The sequence below is a fragment of the Bombina bombina genome, chromosome 3 (assembly GCF_027579735.1).
Source record: "Bombina bombina isolate aBomBom1 chromosome 3, aBomBom1.pri, whole genome shotgun sequence".
Taxonomy (NCBI): domain Eukaryota; kingdom Metazoa; phylum Chordata; class Amphibia; order Anura; family Bombinatoridae; genus Bombina; species Bombina bombina.
This window is the reverse complement of record NC_069501.1, coordinates 262,195,798-262,221,506: the sequence shown is the minus strand read 5'-3', so window position 1 is coordinate 262,221,506 and position 25,709 is coordinate 262,195,798.

Below are 25,709 nucleotides of genomic sequence, written 5' to 3'. Positions count from 1 at the left end.
TTGGCGTGTCCTCTCTCCATAAAATATAGGGTCTCCCCTTCTGGTATTGAAATTACAATTGCTAAAGACAGAAGAGATGTTGAACAAGTTTTTCTTTACCAACATTAACCCCAAAATGGGGGCTAGGGAAGGTACAAACCCACAAAAGTACCCTCAGGGGAGGGAAGGTACAATACCACAGAAGTACCCTCAGAGGGCAACCAGGTCCCAACAGAAATACAAACCCACCAGGTAATTAATATTTTCAGTATTACCCACACAGATCTGGTGAAAAAGGTTTTGAGATATGGCCTTTGTTTTGTTCCTAGTGATAATTTTGCTCTATTTAAAACTATGGTTGACTTAAATCGCCTTTTAAGAAATATCACTTTATGAAAATATTTTAGTGATCAAAGTACCGAAATAGAATACTGTTGAATATCACAAATCTGTGTGTACCCCTTCCAATTTTCCTACCTTTACCTTCAGTGAAGAATGTGATGTAATATATTTGGATATTTTATGGAGGGAAAGTTAGATTAGTTCAGACAATTATAGAACTAATGGTTTTTCTAGATTTAAAAGACCATACACCTTTTATCCCATTCAGAGTAGGGGATGAATACTGGAGACATTTTTCAATAGAGTTGAATCTGATCTTGTTTATCTCAAGCATCACAAGACCACCGTTATAAACTATCTTTCAAGAGCAGAAATAGATTGTCTTATACAGCTGCAATAGAATAGACAGATTGTCATTAAATCAGCAGATAAGGGTGGCTCTGTTGTAGTCTTGAATTGACAAGATTATATTAATGAAGCATTCAGACAGTTAAGCAATTTTGATGGAAATGAGAAGCTCAAATTGAATCCTATCATTAAAGGGACATAAAACCCACAATTAGAGCATACGATTTTAAACAACTTTCCAATTTACTTCTATTATCAAATTTTCTTCATTTTCTTGTTATCCTTTGTTGAAAAGCAAGTATGTAAGCCCAGGAGTGGGCACGTGTCTGCAGCAATATATGACAGCAGTTTTGCAACAATATTATACATTAGCAAGAGCACTAGATGGCAGTACTATTTCCTGTCATGTAGTTCTTCATGCACGCTACCTACCTAGTTTTCCCTTCAACAAAGAATAACATGAGAACAAAGCAAATTTTATAATAGAAGTAAATTGGAAACTTTTTTTAAATTGAATTCTCTATCTGAATAATGAAATAACAATTTTGGGTTTCATGTCCCTTTAAGTGCCAGAGAGAGATAAGGAATTTACTAGATGAAGGGCAGGAGATAAGCAGGGTTTCTTTGATATATCCACTTTTGAATTTTTGCAGATAGATTCACCAGTAACACCTACCCAAGGTGCATAACTATTTAATCAATGAATATATGTTTTGTTTTAATAACTTTTTAAACCATACATGTTAACATTGACATTGCCTCCTGTTTCTGTATTTTAATTTGTCAAATATATTACTGTAACAGAGCTATTTTGTTATCATCTCTTAGTTCCATTACCAGCCAGGGTGACATATTTAATTGCCTATTCTGCATACAATTACCACCAGTAGAGACATTCACTCCTTCATACAGCCAACAAAAACTGTGTTTTGTTTTTTTTAACATTCATATTAAACCAGCTTGTTGTCACATAACATTTAAACAACAGGAGGTGTACAACCACCATCTTGGAACAGAATGATACTACCCTCTGATGAAGAAGGCGTTTCCTTCAACATGTGTAAGGATTCCACTTTATAGAGACTGTACTGTATATTAGCGGAACTGTCAGAATATTTCAGAGCTGTTATATTTTGCGCTGTTCAGACTGATTTTGTTTGAACATTTTTAGTGCAGATTACCCATATGTTCATATAACCATTATCTACCTCATAACCTTTGAGGTTAAAATATGTGAGTGACCTGCTTTTACTTATTTTAATGGCTTGTTGTTGAGACTATATAACATTATTATATGTTCTTTCATTGCATCTCCTTACATGCTATACAGAATAATTTCTGCCAGCTCTGAGCAACATGAAGTCTTGATGATCTAATCTTCTACCTATTCCTAAGACGTGAAGTTACTTCCCAGCAGTACTGATTGATTACATCTATGCAGCACTTACCTCATTCAGATTGAGGTTATTTCGAGTAAGTGTACACCCTTGGGGGCATTTTTACCATAGTGGAATTTGCTCTGGTCTTTTCTAACTTTATGCATTAAAGGGAAATTAAACATTAAATACCTGTATATAACAATGTATCCAAAGCAAAGATTAGCCTAAGAATAATATACAGCTGTATTTCTTAAAATTACATTATCTTTTTAAAATATTGAAAAAGGGTAAATTTTTGGTGTCCATAAAGCTATGGGTGCCACCATGTTGTAGCCTCTCTCTGATGGGGCGAATTAGGGGCAGCAATAAATGAGTTACTGGAGTGTGCAGTTGACTGCGTGGCATATAGTAGTGTTAAGTCTGAGGTCTGGATTTTTTTTTGGACTGCCTAAAATATTCAATTACAGGAAAAGGGGATAAAATGTACAATGAAGGTGTATTGCATAGTGTGTGTGTAAATATATATAGTGAGGGAGCAAATTAATAGATCCCCTGCTGATTTTGTACGTTTGCCCACTGACAAAGAAATGATCAGTCTATATTTAATGGTAGGTTTATTTGAACAGTGAGAGACAGAATAACAACTCCAGAAAAGAGCATTTCAAAAAAGTTATAAATTGATTTGCATTTTAATGAGTCAAATAAGCATTTGACCCTTTTGCAAAACATGACTTAGTACTTGGTGGCAAAAACCTTGTTGGCAATTACAGAGGTCAGATGTTTCTTGTAGTTGGCCACCAGGTTGTCAGGGTTTTTTCCCTGTTGTGTGTGCCATGTGCTGCTGGCAGCCATTTTACTCACCTCTCTTCCTGACTATGGTGCATTGTGGGGGATGCTGCTCATTTCCTGCACTTCCTTTTATGGCCAGACTGGTGTGCATCATCCATGTGAGACAGGATGCAGTCTCAGAATTGTGATGTCATCACTTATTATTTAAAGGGCCTCTGTTCAGTATGCTTTGCCTTTTGCGTTGTCTCAGACCTGTTTGTGAGAGTTCCTGTGTATTACCTGGCTACCTGACGTCCTACCTGGTTCCTGATCCCTGGCTTGTTCCTGACTCTGCTGTTTTCCTTGTTCCTGATTCTGGCTCATCTGACTATTCGCTTTGGCTCCTGACTCGGCTCGTCTGACTACCAGCTCTGGTTTTGACTCCTGGCTTGTTATTTGACTTGTGGACTTTTTATTATTTTTTGCTATTAATAAAGGTGTGATTATTTTTGCACTTCTCGTCTCAGTCTGATTCCTGGCACCCTGACACAGGTTTGCATACATCTCAGGAGGGATTTTGGTCCACTCCTTTTTGCAGATCCTGTCCAAGTCATTAAGGTTTCGAGGCTGACATTTTGCAACTCGAACCTTCAGCTCCCTCCACAGATTTTCTATGGGATTAAGGTCTGGAGACTGGCAAGGCCACTCCAGGACCTTATTGTGCTTCTTCTTAAGCCACTCCTTTGTTGCCATGGCCGTGTGTTTTGGGTCATTGTCATGCTGGAATACCCATCCACAACCCATTTTCAATGCCCTGGCTGAGGGAAGTAGGTTCTCACCCAAGATTTGATGGTACATGGCCCCGTCCATCGTCCCTTTGATGCGGTGAAGCTGTCCTGTCCCCTTAACAGAAAAACACCCCCAAAACATAATGTTTATTCCTCGATGTTTGATGGTGGGGGTGGTGTTCTTGGGGTCATAGGCAGCATTCCTCCTCCTCCAAACACGGCAAGTTGAGTTGATGACAAAGAGCTTGATTTTGGTCTCATCTGCCACAATCCTTCAGATGTTCATTGGCAAACTTCAGACGGGCCTGTACATGTGCTTACTTGAGCATGGGGACCTTGCAGGCGCTGCAGAATTTTATTCCATCACAGCGTAGTGTGTTACCAATTGTTTTCTTGGTGACTATGGTCCCAGCTGCCTTGAGATCATTGACAAGATCCTCCCGTGTAGTTCTGGGCTGATTCCTCACCGTTCTCATGATAATTGAAACTCCACAAGGTGAGATCTTGCATGGAGCCCTAGACCGAGGGAGATTGACAGTTATTTTGTGTTTCTTCCATTTGCAAATAATCGCACCAACTGTCACCTTCTCACCAAGCTGCTTGGCGAGGGACTTGTAGCACATTAAAGCCTTGTTTAGGTCTACAATCTTGTCCCTGACATCATTGGACAGCTCTTTGGTCTTGGCCATTGTGGAGAGTTTAAAATCTAATTGATTGATTGATTGCTTCTGTGGACAGGTGTTTTTTATACAGGTAACAAACGAGATTAGGAGCACTCCCTTTAAGAGAGTGCTCCTAATCTCAGCTCGTTACCTGTATAAAAGACACCTGGGAGGCAGAAATCTTGCTGATTGATAAGGGATCAAATACGTATTTCACTCATTAAAATGCAAATCAATTTATAACTTTTTTGAAATGCGTTTTTCTGGATTGTTTTGTTGTTATTCTGTCTCTCACTGTTCAAATAAACCTACCATTATAGACTGATCATTTCTTTGTCAGTGGGCAAACATACAAAATCAGCAGGGGATCAAATCATTTTTTCCCTCACTGTATATATATTATATATATATATATTATATATATTATATATATATATATATATATATATATATATTATATATATATATATATATATATATATATATATATATATTATATATATATATATATATATATATATATATATATATACACACACTTGAGTTTATTTGGTACGGAGTATCTTCATTTTTAAATCACAGATTCACACAATGAAAGTGTCCTCTTTTGTCTTATATATTTTTAGTATACTGCAGAGCTTATCAAACACATTTGCCATAGATGCAATTGGTATAAGGAGTACACGGGATATGTGAATACACCACAGTAGACACAAAGAATACCACTTGCTAAAGACTGTTCATTTAAATGGTTCACCTCTTGTTTTATGTGATAGCCAATAACTTGTGTGAGGAACAACAACAACACAAAACACTAGAAAGTTCTGTACTGCAACATTCAATACTTTAAAGTGTTTTTATATACTATTGTTTGACTATATTTGATGTGAATGCACAATCCGATTGTAATTAAATGTTATTTTTTCAAAAACATTGTTACTCTGTCTTTAGCTTCATCCTCCATATTCCTACCAGTGACCTCTGGTGGAATATTTGGAAGACTACCTTAGCACAGGTGGCAAGGGAGCACAGGAGAACCAGTGACCAATGGGGCATCCTCTCTCAAATGCAGCACTTACCTCATAGGATTGAGGTTTTCTGGAGTAAGTAGATACCCAATGTGGTTTGATATCTTATTTTAAAGCGATAGAAAACCTACATATTTTTTATTTTATGATTAAGATAGAACATACAATTTTAAACAACTTACCAATTTACTTCTATTATATAATTCACTTCATTACTTAGGTATCCTTTGTTGAAAATCATAGCTAGCTAAGCTCAGCACTTGGGTGCTATTTGCTGATTGGTAGCAGCACACATAAAATGTTCAGCCACCAATCAGCAAATTGCACCCAGGTGCTGAGCCTACCTAGCTATGCTTTTCAACAAAGGATACCTAAGTAATAAGTAATTACGCAAATTAGATAATAGAAGTAAATTAGAAAGTTGTACAAAATGGTATGCTCTATTTTAATCATAAAAGAACAAAATTGGGTTTCCTGTCCCTTTAAGTTCCGTATTATAGAGGAATCCATCCATACAGCACAGGGATAAAATGATCCTAACCTTGTTAGCCATAAATTTAACTTTTAAATAACATTCTGCTATACTATACAGCTTCAGTACAGTACATCAATTAATTCCCTCTCACCAGGACAAGAGCTGAAACAATATGGAGTCAGTGTCTGGCTTGAAAAGAGCTAAAAGCAGACAGGCATTTATTGTATCGTTTCCCTTGTGTGCTTGAGAAATGGACCTACAAATCTAAACAAAGTGTGAAACTCAAGAAACAGTTAAGCAAACCTTATACAAATGTTTCTAGCAGAAGCAAAGGCATCAGAAGAGGCAATATAAAACAAGAGAACCACAAAGGTGATAATAGTTGCTAGATGGGGCAGGTTTACAAATACCATCTGCTAACAGAAACAGCAGAGGGCCGGCTGTGACTGAGATATATTATTAGGTTTCTGAGGAGTTTGTCATAAATGGGGCATTCAAGGTTATTCCAAATCTGAATAGTCATCACGGGGTTAAGCCACTGCAGCTAACAGGAACTAATTGTGTCTGTGTAAAATATGTATTTTGTAAGACGTTATACTTTGTTCTTAAAGGTATAATCTAATAGAAAAAACACACTCTAATTCATTACAGTATGGCATAACTGCTTGTAATCATGATACCGATCATACCGGAGCAGGCAAGGCAATACCAAGGGTCAGGCAAAGAGAGCAGTCAAAACACAGCAACAGTCAGCAAACATGAAATCTACAGCAAACAGCACCACATAAAGAGTAAAGCTCATAAAGAGGGAACGAACTGCAGGAAGGACAGGTTTAAATACTTTGTGATTAACGAGATATGAAACCCAAATTTTTTTGTTTCATGATTCAGATTCAAATTGATAATAGGAGTAAATTAGAAGAATCATGAAAGAAAAAAATGTGACCTTCAGACAAATGACTCACAGCTGCAGGTAGGTGGTGCCAGAGAGTAACAAAGAGCAGAGACATATAGCATAAGCTACCTAGAAGCTAAATCTCCAAGTGACAAAAGACCTTGGTTCAATCCCAGGGCATGACAGTCACACAGTACTTTGCCCAGCAGACTATGTTGATGTAGTCCCTACATCCAACACTCTGGCGTAGGTTGAGGTCCCGCTGTCAGCCAGAAGTCATGTGCCTTCATATGAAAAGGGAGCACTGATAATGTCCTGTTACCATTTGAAGGCAGATTCTATACAGTGTCACCCAGACAATGCCTTGCTGGATGGAAGGGGTGGGAGCTGAGGATTGGAGATGGGTGGGCATTGCTTGTAGGAGGATGGGGCTCCCTATACTAAGGAAAGGTAGTGTAACTTATGGAGAAGGGAGAGAGAATTGGGCATCTTCATTAAACTGCTTGAAGGCAGGGAGGGAAGTCCATACAGTACAGTAAAATAGAAATAAAACATTAATACATTTATTATTATTATTAATTTTATAGGTTATGTGTAGAGAGCCAACAGATTCTGCAGCTTACATTTATAAAAAAGGCCCTACAACTAAGATGGCAGTGACCAGGGGTAGGGTTAGAGAGCTTTTTTGGAGGGATCAGGGAGGTGGGAAGGTGAGAACGGATCCCAACACTATATAAAATGAAAAAATAATAATACATTTTAAAAAAGCAATCAAAAAGGTGGAAGTGTAATTCCTACACTACAACAATTATTACCCCACACCTAACTGATAAACGCCTTTACTGCCGTGAATTTCAGAAGTGTGGTGCACAGCTGCTGCCTTCTAAATACCAAATTTAAAGCCATGCGTGTTTTATATTTCTGAACAAAGGAGATCCCAGAGAAGGTTTCTATTGTGACTGCACAAGTTGTGATTAAATTATTTCAGTGAGAAACTCAAAGTTTGGGAACAAGTTAATGATTATTTTTTTATATGATCGCATTTGGCAGCCAAATGGTGTCATGAAATATACCAAAATAGGCTTATATCAATACTTTGGGCTGTTAATAAAAAAATATATAATTTTGATAGTAAAAAAAACAAAAAAAAACAAAAACAAGCGGCCAGATTACGAGTTTTCCGTTAGAAGCTATGCGGTGCTAACGAGCAGTTTTCTCTCGCCGCTCACTTACCTGCAGCGCTGGTATTACAGGTTTTTACAAACCCGGTGTTAAAAGGCAAGAAGTGAGCGTTGAGCAAAATTGTGCTCCTTACCGCACTCCAATACCAGCGCTGCTTAAGTCAGCGGTGAGCTGGTCGTACGTGCTCGTGCACGATTTCCCCATAGGAATCAATGGGGAGAGCCGGCTGACAAAAAGTCTAGCACCTGCAAAAAAGAAGCTTAAAGCTCCGTAACGCAGCCCCATTGATTCCTATGGGGAAATAAAATGTATGTTTACACCTAAAACCCTAACATGAACCCCGAGTCTAAACACCCCTAATCTTACACTTATAAACCCCTAATCTGCCACCCCCGACATCGTCACCACCTACATTATATTTTTTAACCCCTAATCTATCACTCCGGACATCGCCGCCACTATAATAAACATATTAACCCCTAAACCGCCGCACTCCCACCTCGCAAACATTAGTTAAATATTATTAACCCCTAATCTGCCGTCCCTAACATCGCCGCCACCTACCTACATTTATTAACCCCTAATCTTCCGCCCCCAACGTCGCCGCCACTATACTAAATGTATTAACCCCTAAACCTAAGTCTAACCCTAACACCCAATAACTTAAATATAATTACAATAAATCTAAATAAAAATTATTATTACCTAAATAATTCCTATTTAAAACTAAATACCTAAAAAATAAAACCTAAGCTAGCTACAATATAACTAATAGTTCCATTGTATCTAGCTTAGGTTTATTTTTATTTTACAGGCAAGTTTGTATTTATTTTAACTAGGTACAATAGTTATTAAATAGTTATTAACTATTTAATAACTACCTAGATAAAGTAAATACAAAAGTACCTGTAAAATAAAACCTAACCTAAGTTACACTAACACCTAACACTACACTACAATTAAATAAATTAACTATATTAAAAACAATTAAATTAGCTAAATCACAAAAAAAAAACAACAGTAAAACCCACCACCCACACATTGATTAGAACAGCCAATAGAATGCGAGCTTAATCCTATATGCTGATTGGATCAGCCAATAGGATTGAACTTCAATCCTATTGGCTGATTGCATCAGCCAATAGTATTTTTTCTACCTTAATTGGCTGACAGAATTCTATCAGCCAATCGGAATCTAAGGGACGCCATCTTGGATTAAAGGTACCTTCATTCAGTAAGAAGACTCCGGATGAAGAGGATGCTCCGGGTTGGATGTCTTGAAGATGGACCCACTCCGCGTCGGATGGATGAAGATAGAAGATGCCGTCTGAATGAAGACTTCTGCCCGTCTGGAGGACCACTTCGCCCGGCTTGGATGAAGACTTCTCCCGGCTTCGTTGAGGACTTCGGCCCAGTTGGATGAAGACTTCTGCCGCTTCCTTGAGGATGGATGTCCGGTCTTCAGAACAGTAAGTCGATCTTCAGGGGGTTAGTGTTAGGATTTTTTAAGGGTGTATTGGGTGGGTTTTATTTTTAGGTTAGGGTTTGGGCCTGCAATAGAGCTAACTGCCCTTTAAAGGACAATGCCCATCCAAATGCCCGTAAAAGGGAGGGTGGTTGTGTGGGTGGTGGGTTTTACTGTTGGGGGAGTTGTTTGTATTTTTTTTTACAGGTAAAAGAGACGATTACTTTGGGGCAATGCCCCACAAAAGGCCCTTTTAAGGGCTATTCATAGTTTAGGCTAGGGTTTTTTTTATTTGGGGGGGGGGTTTGATAGGGCTATTAGATTAGGTGTAATTCGTTTAAAGATCTGTAATTTGGTTTTTTTTATTTTCTGTAATTTAGTGTTTGTTTTTTTGTGTGATTTAGCTAATTTAATTTATGTAATTGTTTTTAATTTAGTTAATTTATTTAATTGTAGTGTAGTGTTAGTGTAACTTAGGTTAGGTTTTATTTTACAGGTACTTTTGTATTTATTTTAGCTAGGTAGTTATTAAATAGTTAATAACTATTTAGTAACTATTCTACCTAGTTAAAATAAATACAAACTTGCCTGTAAAAAATAAACAAACCCTAAGTTAGCTACAATGTAACTATTAGTTATATTGTAGCTAGCTTAGGGTTTAATTTATAGGTAAGTATTTAGTTTTAAATAGGAATAATTTAGTTAATTATAGTAATTGTCTTTAGATTTATTTAAATTATATTAAAGTTAGGGGGTGTTAGACTTAGATTTAGGGGTTAATACATTTAATATAGTGGCGGCGACATTGGAGATGGCAGATTAGGGGTTAATAAATGTAGGTAGGTGTTGGCGATGTTAGGGATAGCAGATTAGGGGTTAATATTATTTAACTAGTGTTTGCGAGGCGGTTTAGGGGTTAATATGTTTATTATAATGGTGGCGATGTCCGGAGCAGCAGATTAGGGGTTAATATTTTTATTTTAGTGTTTGCGATGTGGAAGAGCCTCGGTTTAGGGGTTAATAGGTAGTTTATGGGTGTTAGTGTACTTTTTAGCACTTTAGTTATGAGTTTTATTTTAACTACTGACTTTTAAAATGCGTTAGGGATCTTGGAGGTAGAGGGTGTACTGCTCACTTTTTGGCCTCCCAGGACGGACTTGTAATACCGGTGCTATGGAAGTCACATAGAAAAAAGACTTTACAAAGTTTACGTAAGTCGTTTTGCAGTAAGGCCAAAGAAGTGTGCGGTGCCCTTAAACCTGCAGGACTCGTAATAGCAGCGGGCATAAAAAAGCAGCTTTAGGACCTGTTAACGCTGCTTTTTTTACCTTAACGCACAACTCGTAATCTAGCTGAAAGGCTCTATTTCTATTTGAATAGAAAGAGAACAAAAATGCAGCGCTACTTTGAGCAAGTTTTTCTCTGAAAAAGCCCCAGGGGGGGAAAAAGGATTTGTTCATTTAAAAATCGTCATCTGCCAATCAATTTGACAAAATGCTGGACGGGAGAGCTGCACTTATTGTCGGAGCGCTCAAAAGATAAAATTTAAAAAAATACTGAAATATAACAAAATTTAATTAATTAAAACCACCCTCATTTTGCAAAGTCTATCCAATGCCATGGGGCAGTTGCGTGAACTTGACATTCACTTTAATGACATATGCCTCCTACCTAAGTTAAAATAAAACCCTTACATTTCAAAATTTAAATGTGCTTTGGAGCAAAGTTATTACTGTTTTTCAGGGGCATACTCAAATATGCTGTAAGTGCCATTAAAACACCACACTTTCTTAGAGAAACAGCGGTTGCTTGTATGACACAAAAAAAGTCTTCACAAACACAATACACACTACGTCAGCTCTCTTAGAAGATGTGGTGTATGAATGCTGGTGCATGGGCACTCGAAAAGGTTTCTATGCAAAATTTAAATGTCCCTTTAATACAAAGATTTAATAATGAAAAAGTGGCAGAATTAAAGAGATATGGTATATGACAGGTGCATACCTCCCAACATTTCAAAATTCAAAAGAGGGACACCCCCCCCCCCGGCAAAAAATTGAAATGTGGTAGGCGGGGCTTAAAAAATCATAAGACCAAAGTAATATAAATAAAATTCTAAATAAAGTCATAGATTTTAATACACTTAGGCAGCAAATCAAACACAAGCTCAAACCACTGGTATGGCTACGTGAGCTATGTATTTAATTATCCTTTGCAAAGACATTGCTAAATATTTTTATCTTAATTGGACATTTAATAATAAATTCTTTAAAACTGCTCTCTGCATTCCCCATTAATATTCTAGATTCTGGCCTTTAAAGTCAGCAAAAATGCACAGTAGAACACTACATAGCATACACTTACACATGCAGATACACACACACTACATAGCATACACTTATACATGCAGATACACACACACTACATAGCATACACTTATACATGCAGATACACACACACTACATAGCATACACTTACACATGCAGATACACACACACTACATAGCATACACTTATACATGCAGATACACACACACTACATAGCATACACTTATACATGCAGATGCACAGACACTACATAGTATACACTTATACATGCAGATACACACACACTACATAGCATACACTTATACATGCAGCATACACTTATACATGCAGATACACAGACACTACATAGCATACACTTATACATGCAGATACACACACACTACATAGCATACACTTATACATGCAGATGCACAGACACTACATAGTATACACTTATACATGCAGACACACACACACTACATAGCATACACTTCTACAAACAGATACACACACACAGTTATGGATACAGATAGACACACGCACTACATTCATTGTATGGGGTCCTGGGGTTGGCAAGCACATTAGCTGGCAGTCTGCGGCTGCCACTGTTCGTTACCATGGTATTAGCACTGCTCATTGTATAAAACTGAAGGCATGCTAGTATTATCCCCAGGGGTTAGACATCATCACTACCAGAGGTAGGTTAGAGAGGTCACCATTACCCGTGGTCAGAGTGTATACAGCCTTCTTACTCCTGCTTAACCCACACACCATTCCTTTTCCACAGGGAAACAGGTATCTAACCCTGTGAAAGCAAAGCCAGCTGCTTCTTAATATGGGCCCAACAGAATTTAAAAAAAAAAAAAAAAAAAAATTTTTAATGCCTGGGGCAAATCGGGACAGATGGCTAGCAACTCGGGACAGAGGGACAGACCCCTAAAAACCAAACTTAGTACGAAGAACCGCCTTATCGGCATGAAAGGTAAGGCGAATCACACTGCAAAGCCAAGAGTTCTGAGAGTCTCCGAGCAAAAAAAATAGCAATTAGAAACAAAACCTTCCAAGATAACAACTTATCTATGGAATGCATCGGCTCAAACGGAGCCTGCTGCAAAACTCTAAGAACAAGATTAAGGCTCCAAGGAGGAGCAACAGACTTAAACACAGGCCTGATTCTGACCAAGGCCTGACAAAAAGATTGCACATCTGCCACATCCACCAGACGCTTATGTATCAAAATAGATAAGGCAGAAATCTGACCCTTCAGGGTACTGGCCGACAAACCCTTCTCCAGACCTTCCTAGGCTTCCTGGAGAAACGACAAAATCCTAAGAATCCTGACCATACTCCAAGAGTAGCCCTTAGATTCACACCAAAAAAAGATATTTACGCCATATCTTATGGTAAATCTTTCTAGTAACAGGCTTGCAAGCCTGAATTATGGTCTCAATGACCAACTAAGAAAACCCACGCTTAGACAGAACTAAGTGTTCAATCTCCAACTAGTCAGCTTCAGAGAAATGAGATTTAGATGAGGGAAGGGACCCTGAAGTAGAAGGTCCTCCCCCAGAGGCAATCTCCAAGGTGAAAGAGACGACATTTCCACTAGGTCTGCATACCAGATCCTGCGAGGCCACGCTGGGGCTATTAGAATCACCAACGCTCTCTCCTGTTTGATACGAGCAATGACTCGTGGATGGAGAGCGAACGGAGGAAACAGGTATGCCAGCCTGAAATCCCAAGGGACCGCCAGAGCATCTATCAGAGCATCCTGAGGATCCCTTGACCTGGAACCGTACCTCAGGAGCTTGGCATTCTGCCGAGATGCCATCAGATCCAGCTCTGACACCCCCATTTGAGAGTCAAGCTGGAGAATACCTCCGGATGGAGCTCCCACTCCCCAGGATGAAAAGTCTGTCTGCTCAAAAAATCCGCTTCCCAGTTGTCCACTCCTGGAATGTGGATGGCAGATAGACAGAAATTGTGAGCTTCCGCCCACTGAATAATCTGAGCCACCTCTTTCATGGCTAAGGAACTCCAAGTTCCTTCCTGGTGGTTGATGTAAGCCACTGAGGTTATGATGTTAGACAGGAACCTGATCAACCGGGCTAACGATAACTGAGGCCAAGCATTGAAAATCGCTCTCAACTCCAAAATGTTTATGGGGAGAGCTGACTCCTCCCGAGTCCAGAACCCCTGTGTCTTTAATGAGTCCCAAACTTCTCCCCAGTCCAGCAGGCTGGCTTTCGTGGTCACAATCACCCAGGATGGTCTCCAAAAGCATGTTCCCTGAGAGAGATGTTCCTGAGAAAGCCACCATGGGAGAGAGTCTGTTGTTGACTGATCTAGATCTATCCTCTGAGACAGATCCGCATAGTCCCCGTTCCATTGCCTGAGCATGCATAACTGCAGAGCTCTCAAATGGAATCGAGCAAAGGGAATGATGTCCATGGAAGCAACCATCAGACCAATTACCTCCATACACTGAGCCACTGATGGCCGAACAGTAGACTGTAGAGAGAGACAAGAGGAAAGAATCTTGGCTTTTCTGACCTCTGTCAGAAATATTTTCATCGATAGGGAATCTATTATGGTCCCTAAGAAAACTACCCTTGTAGCTGGAACAAGGAAACTCTTTCCCAGATTCACTTTCCATCATTGAAAACGTAGAAAAAAAGACAACAAGATCTCTGTGTGAGCATTTGCTTGCTGAAAAGTTGCCGCCTGAAACAGAATGTTGTCCAGATAGGGCACCACTGGGAGCTGTGGCAAGGCCAAATGGAAGAGCTACAAACTGAAAGAGGTTGTCCAGAAAAGCAAATCTCAGAAATTAGTCATGATCCCTGTGAATGGGAACATGAAGTTACGCATCCTTCAGGTCTATGGTCGTCATGAACTAACCCTCTTGGACCAAGGGAAGAATTGAACGTATAGTTTCCATCTTGAAGGAGGGTACCCTGAGAAACTTGTTTTTGGGAACCACAAACAGATTGGAATAGAACCCTAGACCCTGTTCCTGTACTGGGACTGGAACTATCACTCCCAGGGAGGAAAAATCCTGAACACATTCAAGAACGCCTCTCTTTTTATCTGGTCTGGAGATAATCATGAGAGGTGGAACCTGCCCCTGGGAGGAAAAGTCCTGAATTCCAAATTGTAGTCCAGAGATACCATGTCCACAGCCCAAGGATCTCGGACATCTCGTATCCAAGCTTGTGAGAATCAAGAGAGTCTGCCCCTGACTTGATCCGATCCCGGATCGGGGCAAACCCTTCATGCTGATTTAGATTCAGCTGCGGGTTTCTTTGATTGCTTCCCCTTATTCCAAGACTGAATTTGCTTCCAAGACGACTTGGACTGTTCCTGTTTGGAAGAAGGGGAAGACTTTCCTCCAAAGTTACGAAATAAACAAAAATTAGTCTGACGTCCTTTCAATCTATTCTTCTTATCTTGAGGGAGAAAAGACCCTTTTCCACCTGTGATATCAGAAATAATCTCTGTCAGACTTGGTCAAAACAAGGTTTTACCCTTGTAAGGAATTGCCAGAAGCTTTGACTTAGATGAAACATCCGCTGACCAAGATTTTAACCACAAAGCTCTGCGCGCTAGTATAGCGAAACCAGATATTTTGGCTCCCAACTTAATGACCTGAAATGAAGCATCAGTAATAAAGGAATTGGCTAATTTAAGAGCCTGTCCTGGATCTCATCCAAGGGAGTCTCTACCTGAAGCGACTCAGACAACGCATTGAACCAATAGGATGCCGCACTTGTCACAGTGGCAATACACACTGCAGGTTGCCATTGGAGACCTTGATGAACATACCTTTTTTTCAAATAAGCCTCCAGCTTTTTGTCCATTGGGTCCTTAAAGGAACAGCTATCCTAAATAGGAATAGTAGTTCTCTTGGTCAGAACAGAAATGGCCCCTTCCACTTTGGGCAACATTTGCCATGACTTCTTAAAGGAGTCAGCCACATAAAACTTTTTTTTAAAGACAGGAGACGGGGGAAAAGGAATCCCAGGTCTCTCCCATTCCTGTGCAAAAATTTCCATAGCTCAGTCTGGCACAGGTCTCTCCCATTCCTGTGCAAAAATTTCCATAGCTCGGTCTGGCACAGGAAACACTTCCATAGAGTAAGGAACATCAAAGTATTTATTAAGTTTACTAGGTTTCTTAGGGTTGACAACGACAGAGGTATCAGAGTCATTCAGAGTAGCCAAAACCTCCTTTAACAGGACACAAAGGTGTTCAAGCTTAAATCTGAAGGATACAACTTCTGCATCAGATGAAGGGGTTACACTGTCTGAATCTGAGATCTCACCCTCAGAGGCTACCGACGTATCTTCCTCATCTGACTTATGAGCAATCTGTGTAGCCGAAACTAGAGCAGACACCTTACTATCTGAGTCTTTAACTTTCCTCTTGCGTTTTCCCTGAAGCATGGGAATGGCAGCTAAAGCTGCAGATACCGCAGCAGATACCTGGGCAGCAATATAGACTCCTCCAGGAGATTGAGAGGAACCGCAGGGCACTGGATGTGACGCTGATAAGGCTTGGGACGGGTGAGGGTGAGGAGAAAGCTGTGGCAAAGTTTGAACAGCATCATCCTGAGAGACATTTGGCTCATAGGCAAAATGTTTATCTCATAGGCAACAAACTCCACTCCTCCTTCAGCACAGCTAAAACAGTGGACTTGTGTTAGTTATTAGTATTGCTCCATTCTGTGGCTCTGCACACACTGATTATAGACTTTCCTCTTCACTAATCAATCTACCATTGCTTCCTGTCAATCAAGCAAGTCACCTAAGTACACTTTACACAACCCTGTTACACACAGCATTTCCTTAAGTAACCCTATAACTGCCAAACATTTCAAATGATTCATCTCATTTTCCATTTTTATACTTCAGTGGTGATATTCTCTAACTTGAACCTGTATGATTTTTGCCCATTTTAATAAACCTCATATCACACTCAAATTACCATGCAGTTTGTCCCTAAAGCCCCACTCCAATCCACAAACCACGAGGCTAGTGCTTAGTCTCCTGACCCTGTATTTCCTGTTAGTCTACATTATATCCTGGCAATGCACCCCCTCTGAAAAACACACAAACCTGCATCCCTTAACTTTTTTATATAAAATCAAAATAAATAATAAAAAAAATATTTTTCCATATCTTTAACAATGTAGTCCACTCAAAGAAATAAAAACACTAGTTAGACGTCTAACATGTTTATGTATTCTAAACCATATAACAATAGAGGAAAAATACAATAATAATGTAATGTGGATGGAGAGGTTTTAGCATCAGCTGCCCTTTTATTACATGTACTAAGGTAATATGTACTGCCTACAGTTTGAATCTGACAAGTCTAGCCAAATAGACCTTATTAAATGGATGCCCTCAAGACAGCACTTTGACATGTAATTACTCAAAATACCTTCAAGGAAATTAATTTTAAATGACAAAAAGTTTTCAATCAATGTATAGAACTGAATTACAAAATAATATGTTTTGATAACGGAGCCCCTTTAATAACAACTTTTACTAGAATATTTTTTTCTAATGAAAGTATATTGCAAAAATTAATCTATTTAATACTAAACGCATGCATGCACATTTCAATTTTTATCTTTCTATCCCTTTCAGCTGCTGTTGTGAAGACGTTCCAACAGGGGCGAAACTACAGGGGGTGCAGAGGTCACAATTGCAATTTACAATAAAAAACGTTGACCTGCCGCCACTGCCTGCACTGATATCATGTGAGTGAATTACAGACCTTGTTACTACAGCATAGAGGGGTGGGGGGTAAACAGTGTCAGTCTATACAGTACCACTATATACAGTACGGGGGGGGTGCTGGACGTCACAGACTACTGTGGTCACTTTTTAAAGTACTGGGGCGGTTAGAGTCAGGCCAGCTTTCTCACCGACAGATTACAGACTGTGTCACTGACTCACTATATACAGTACTGGTGGGTTAAACAGTGTCACTATATACAGTAATAGGGGGTCAGACCATCTCACAGACTGTAGGCACAGGGTATGTCCTTTTGCAGACATGTAATCTGATTCAAATTTTTTTTCTGTGTTAAATGTAAAATATATATATATATATATATATATATATATTTCCAGGATGAGCACTCTCACTTCAAATTTCATCAGCCAGGGTGCTAGTAGTTAGTAGATAATGGTAGCAAGAACTTGCACTCACTGGACTTTTTTCAAACACCAAAAAAAAAATTTAATGTAACGTTTCGGAGACAAAGTATCCCCTTCCTCAGTCTGAGGAAGGGGATACTTTGTCTCCGAACGTTACATTAAAAAATTTTTTTTGGTGTTTGAAAAAAGTCCAGTGAGTGCAAGTTCTTGATACCATTATCTACTAACTACTAGCACCCTGGCTGATGAAATTTGAAGTGAGAGGACATATCTCAAATTCACTTTTTTGGGTGGGGGGACCCTTCTTAGATTCTTGCACCTGGGCCCTGTGGTTTCTAGTTACACCTCTGCGTTCCCATGAGAAAACAGTGGGTGAATGCATTGTCCCTAACAAATTCTGAACAAGTTCATGAGTAAATGGTATTTGCAAGACCCAGCCAATCAATGGCCGATACAAGGCATGCAGCAAGACTTTGCCTATGTGTTAAACACCTTTACTAGTGCAAATGACGCAAATTTTGTATTAGAATACTGTATCTTTGTAATTGCTCTTTATTTTTAGAACTGGCTTTTGATTTTTCAAGCACACAAAAAAAAAAAAAAAATAGGAAACACCTATGACAATTATTTCAATTTGTCATCTTATCATAATTATCTAAAAAGTAGCTAATTTGTTTAAAGTCAATTACTATTGACATATTTTGCAGTGCATTAATTACCCTTACAGCTGTATAAAAAAACATCCTCCGTTCATTTTGCTAGGAACGCAAACACTGGGGAACACAGCAGGCATAATTACTGGTGTGTACAATAACTGCATTGCAGTAAAATTGTTTGCACACAAATTAGCTCACATACTAACTTACACATGCATACGTGCCTGTAATATGAAAATGCAGAGAATTTTTACTCTCTTATTTCCTGACAAGAATAAGCAGCGGCACAGCAAGCTGCAGGGGAAGATAAATGTCTTCTGCACTTAGTCACAGCAAGAGTAAAACAGACTGTTGCATGTTGACATGTATTGATTAGTGCTGTAATATTCTGCAGCCACTCAGAAAAATTGGATGATATTTTTGTGAAAAATAAGTCACTTGTTATAAGTATCTTTTCAACTAACAATAAGTCCATAATACATGTACAGCATGGTTAATTCATAACAGAAAATAAAACGTAATGCTCTGTTTGTAAAATAAAAAAATAGCTGTAACAATACATTATATTTTCCACGTGTATCAGATTTTATACTTCTGCCACAAAGATGGGCCCCCAGCGACAGGAACCGGGACGAAAAGACATAACTTCAGATAAAGAGGAGCCGGATTTCCCAACGGTGAGTACAACTTTTAAGGTTAGTATGGTTTTTGTAATGGGTTTTTTTTATTTTTAAGAATAGTTTTTTTTATTTTCACTGTTCTTTTCTAGGCTAGGTTTTTTTTAGGTAGATTTTGTTATTTTGGGGGGTGGGGTTACTTTTATTGTAGAGGGTGGTTTGTAATTGATTATTTTACAAAAGAGCTGATCACTTTAGGGAAATGCCCTACAAAAAGCCATTTTAAGGGCTATTGTAATTTATTTTAAAGTTAGGGTTTAGTTGTTTTTTTTGTTTTGGGCATGTTTTTATGTTGTTTATTTTGAATACTGTAGTATATTATTATTTGTAACTTAGCTTTTTTTTTATAATTTAGTGGGGTTAGTTTAGAGGGGGTTAGATGTTAGTGTAGTTCTAGTTTGCTTTGGGAGGTGGAGGTTTAGGCTTTAATCTCTTAACCACCCCCCATACCATTATGGGGGTTTATTAGGTGATTATTGATGGTTACCATTTATTAGGCCTTAATCTCCCAACCACCCCACATACTGTCTTTTAAAACATAAATATATTTTTTTTAAATATATTTTTATTTAAAATAATAAATGCATCAAGCAAGAATATCTATATTTTATATAGCAAATACTTAAACTAATATGCATTACACATGACCAAGCATTTTATTTCAAACATTGTAGATATAATGTCGGCATTGCATTGATATGTAATATTTAAACTGTTATACATGTATAGTGCATAATGTTTTAAGTATTGCACATACATTAAAATGTATTTATGTCTGCTTGTTGTGTTTATTAGTGATAACATACATATATGTTTTAATATATATTTTTGTTATAGCAGGCAATAGCATTAAATTATATTTTTACATAACAGGCATGCAGTTATGTAGAACTATAATGTTAATTATACTGTCTTTAACTACCAATAATAAAGCAACATTAATTACATTTTCATTTTTTTTTTTTTTAGTTTTCAAAAGAGCTTTATTGATATATAATTTGAGAAATTACAACAAAATAGGACCTACAAAGATTTGCCATAAGATACTTCATAAGTCCATATGAACGCTCAACATTTTTCTTCTTTTTTTTTTAACTTAACATTATTGTCAAACAGAAAAAGAAAATAACTTTGTTTTTAAAGATATTAGTAACATAAACTTTAAACAAATATTATTTGTTGCCCCTAGTCTCAGCAGTAACAATCTTAAATTTTCTCGGGCAAAAACAACCAAGCGACTACATTTCTGCACATGTCAACTTTACATTTTCATTTTTATGCAAATATTTAAACATTTTGCATTCTACACAACAATGCATCATTTTAAATATTGAATATTTATGTGTAGGGCCTTAGCTTCTACAGTTGGTTTTAGGTTATGGCAGTTTAGGGGTCAATGTTTCAATTATATAAATATTCATGTTCAATGCATATTGTTTAAAGCATTGTATATATCTGTAGACTAAAGGTATTTAATGATGCTTTCTTTTGAAACCGGCATTTTAGCACATCTCTGTGACAATATTTAAAAGTTGATTATTAATTTAACAACATAGCTTCATAGTTATAATGGGGAGGTTTATTATTTAGTATAGTTTATTATAGTGAGCTATTTTTTGGCAGTAGGTGGGAGTTAGCTGGGGAGTATCGTTTAGACATTACGTCAGTGCAGGCGATATAAGGGACTCAGCTGGGCATTCCGGTGGTGTGTAGGTTAGGCGTGATGTAGGTGTAGGCGGTCAGGGGGAGTTAGCTAGGCGGTGTAGGGGGAGTGTAGGTTAGTTGTGATGTTCATGTAGGAGGTAGTGAGGCGGAGCACGGGGAGTGTAGGGGTGATGTAGTTATAGGCGTTCAGGGGGAGTTAGTGGGCCATGCTAGTGGGAGTAGGCTGTACTGTGATTCGGACACATTGACATAAGATCGATATGTTTGAATCAGCGAAGTGCAGGTTGTGAGGAGGGTAGTGGCCATGTTTATCTTGCCAGCTATCAGCTGCCGAGACTACATCGCCTGAGCTAGTTAGTGTAGGTGTAATTAAACTTAGGTCCGCATAGCGAATATATAATATTATTTTTAGTTTTAGTAAGCGCACTGTCTGCGCCCTTCAAATAGGGCCCCCCACAGCAAAATGCAAAAATGTAGGTACTCGCAGCTGTTTCTTGGACACGCCCCTTTTCTTAGAATATCTCGACAGACCAGGGGACCTTGAGGCCGACGAGGCCAGAGAAGCAGTTTCCCGATGGTCTGTCGATGCTGTGAATATCGGGGCCTAAGTACTATTGCATTGACTTTTTATCATGAATTTGTAGACTATGCAAATCTACAGTATTTACTGGTCCTTCAATCATAGCCCCTCTACTCAAAAACTGCACACAACCTATTAACTCAAATGGCAGTGCCTGTTATTGTCAGTAACAACCACATCCTTATGTGCTTCAATTCATTTAATTGGCAAAGATTAAACTATTTTGCATATAATCTTTTATATTCATGGTAGAAAATGTGGGTATCAGGGTATAGTAACCTGTGTAGGATATCGGTTTGTATGTGCTTTTATATGTTTTGGTTAGGTTTTATGATATATTTCAAGCATGTTGAAATTTATATAGTGCTTTACATGTTGAGAAACTTTATTCACTCCTTTGCCTACTGGAAGCTGAATACATTTTGAGCTAGTAGGTCAGGCATTTGAGTGTTAGTGCACTTTATTGTTTCTTCTTTAACCCACTATTAGTTGAATGAATTTGTTAACTACAAAAACTCATATTTATCTAATGTTTCTGCAAGTAGGAATTGTTAATTGTTATAATCAATTTAAATTGGTTCAGCTTTTGTTAATTTACTTTATCATCAATTATTTTCTAAGCAGTAGACTGTAAGAGGCTTTTGCATTTCTAACAATATTTCAAGTTCAGTGATTTCATGGCTATAAAATAAATATTTAAAGCGCAAGATCAAAGCACTTACAAAAACTCCTGAATCAACTCTTTCGTCTGCGAACAACAGAGAATGTTACTTACAATTAAGATGTTGAGTGATGAGGTTTTGCTAAGTGACCTGGAAAAGCTTGGAAATATTTTAAGAGCTCTTTCAGAAGTTCTGCTTTGTCACTTGTCCACATGTCACAGCTAATAGAGCAATAATTCACAAAAAGATAACATACTAAAAGATAGTCACTTATCCTCAAAAGACCAATCATATAATACTTTACCTTAGAGGTGTCTAAAAATGCTTTTTTGGAGAAGAAACCATGTAATACCTTGCTTCCAAAATCTAATTTCAGGGGACTCAAGAGGAACATATGTTTGAAATAAACCCTTAGCTTTGGTTTGGATATTTTCAAATTTTGCCCTGCAAGGTTTTATAAAGACCACTAATAAATAGCCAATCACAGTACCTGCAAAACCTTTTGGTGACAGGTTTGCATCCCAGCAGGGCAAACAAACTTTTTCTTTCAGAGGTTAGTTAAATAAAGGGCCATTATAGTAGAAAAATGAAATCCTCTAATCCGCTAGAGCATGTAATTTTAAGACTATCGACCCTGCAGTACTGTGTGTTTAACTCCTCCACAGAGCACTGCTGGTCCAAAGTGGAACTCGCCACTGAGCCAATCAGCAGAGCAACTCAGATGTGCTACTAGCGCTGCTGATTAGATCCCAAGCAGCATTTCTACGGTGTGTTTAAACCCTTTACAGGGATTTAATACACAGTACTGATGGGTTGATTTTTTTTTTTTTTTAATTGAGGTATGCAAACAAATAGTTACAGGCAAATTGCAATTTTAAAAGAAAGCATCAGTAGTACAAAGATTATTGTACAATCAGTGATAACTGTGACAAAAAATATAAACAGATGGAATAAAATGCCTGTAGTTCTCTTAAAATAAAGAGGGAATAAAACAGAAAAGGGTCGCTTATAGTCCCAAGAAATATACTTTAATGATATATAGGAACATTATTAGTCAGGGCTTGACAAACCCAGTATCCAGGGAGCTACTGGCTCCTAGAATTTTATACCTGGCTCCTAACATTTTGGGTTACTCTCCATATATCTACCACTGTCTAGCTCCTAAATGTGTGGCTTGCCCCACTTTTACTTCCATCAAACTATTATTTTATTTTTTTAAACACATTAGAGCACTTTTTTTGCAATTTTATATGCATCAAGATAAAAAATATTGCAGGCATATGATGCTCTATATATTTCATAATCTCTGACATGAAAATTGTGAAATGGAAACCCTATCAGGCAAATATTTCTAATGAATATGTCGTAATAGTTTGTACAAAATGTTTTTATTATTAATTTCCAAATTTTAAACAACAAAAAAACATTTTAATTTGGTAAAAGTCCTTAAAAGGTAGATAGGATACCTGTGTTTCCTCCTGAAATCATTACATTTTCTAACATTTTAAGCTGTTTCGAGCGGAATAGGCTCAAAAGTTTGTTCTTACTCTTTAGCTCTATGCAAAATCTTGCAAATGAATTACCTCATAAGCCATTTTTGTATTTGGTGTTAAGAAAAGCATGAAAGTCAGCCAAAACACTTTGCTATATTGGAACAGGCTCCCGTTCTATGTGGTATTTGTCTTTATTTTAAATGCATGACAAAAAATATGTATGGGCATTATTTTGATCGCTATTTGTTAGCAAAGTATATATACAACAAATGTATTATTATTATTATTATTATTATTATTATTAATAGGCTTATGTAAAACTAAAGAACATTTTTCCTTGGATATACAAATTGTACAGCAGAATATGAATAAATACATAAATTTAGAAGGGAAAACATCCAAGATATAATACACTCCAAAATCCTGCATTTTCACAATGCAATAGTCAGATTTAAGAATTTAGCAAGACAATGTCCTGATTAACGTTTATCAAAATCTAATGCAAATCTATAAGAGAAATATGTAACGTGGATATAAAAAGTCTACATACCCTTATGAAACGCTGTTATATTAATATACTTTTTACCTCTGTAATTACCTTGTTTCTAAGCCTCTGCAGACTGCCCCCTTATCTTAGTACTTTTATGTGTGTCATATAGATAACATTGTACTCACTCCAATGGAGTTATTTATTAGTCAATAATGATTTGCTAACATGCATGTCTGTCAAAAGAACTGAAATAAGGGGGCAGTCTGCAGAGGCTTAGAAACAAGGTAATCTCAGAGGTTCTTTTATCTAATTTACTTGTGTGGTATCCTTTGTTTAAAAATCATGCTTAGTTAGGCTTAGGAGCAGTAATAGATTACTAGAAGCTAGCCGGATTCCTCATTTTAGACCCAGGAAGAGGCTTTGCAACGAGCGGAGGAAGCTGGAGCGGCTGTCAAGATTAAAAGGTAAGTTTTTTGCACAACAGGAGTGAAATGTAAATTTTGATGAATTAAAGTGCCCCTGTTTTTAATCAAATTTTTAAAAACCGGGCACTTTAGCATCAAAATTCACATTCACTTTAAGGACTCTTCATTGGCATAAATTTAAAGGGATACTAACCCCACATTTTTTTTCTTTCATGATTCAGATAGAGCATGCAATTTTAAGCAACTTTCTAATTTACTCCTATTATCAATTTTTCTTTGTTCTCATGTTATCTTGATTTGATAAAGCAGTAATAAAAGGTTAGGAGCCAGCCCATTTTTTAGTTCAGCACCTTGGTAGAGCTGCTAATTGGTTTGCTACATTTAGCCACAAATCAGCAAGTGCTACACATGTGCTGAACAAAAATGGTCTGGCTCTAAAGCTTACAGTACTGCTTTTTCAAATCAAGATAGCATGAGAACAAGGAAAAATTGATAATAGGAGTAAATTAGAAAGGTGCTTAAAATTTCATGCTCTATCTGAATCATGAAAGAAAAAAAATGGGTTTCTTATCCCTTTAAGGGCTGAACATTCCATGAAATTAAGGTGCCTCATTCTATAGAGTGCATCCAAAAGTTCCCTGCGGATCAGACTCTCTGCACGTGTTTGTGGATCCTTTTATTTTCTCTTTTGGTATTACCTTTTTTTCTGGCACCTGTTAAGATAAACCGGGAAAACTAGGGTAATTAAGAGAAAAAAAAAACATTGGTGTGTACTGATGGCCAGAACTGTGCTTTAATTAGCTGGAACAAAAGCTGAAAACATATTATCCTGGTTGGTTTGCATACTGAGAAAGAAGTGTTACGCGGGCACTTATGGTTTGAATCTTGAACAGAGACATAAGCCAGGAGCTATAACTATAGAAAATTGAGTATAAAGGATAACTGGCTTTGTAAAAATAACACTTCAGGGTTAATAACAGCTTTGGACAAAATAACATAAGGAGGGTTATAATATTGTTAACATATATCCATGCAAAGGGTCTGATTAACATTTAACTGCCCTTCTTGGAGTATGCTGTTATAGAGAACAGGTTGTGGTGCGTTTTCTGTAGAAATCATTGTTTTTGGCTTACAGAAAGGGGTACTGCTTGGGTATTATCTTGTCATCTCTCTGGTTGGGTTTAGACTCTGCTCAGGGAAGAAAGCCTGTAATAGCCAACAAATAACTATTACTTACTAAGTACTGCTGTTTCCGTTAAGTTAAAACATTGTAC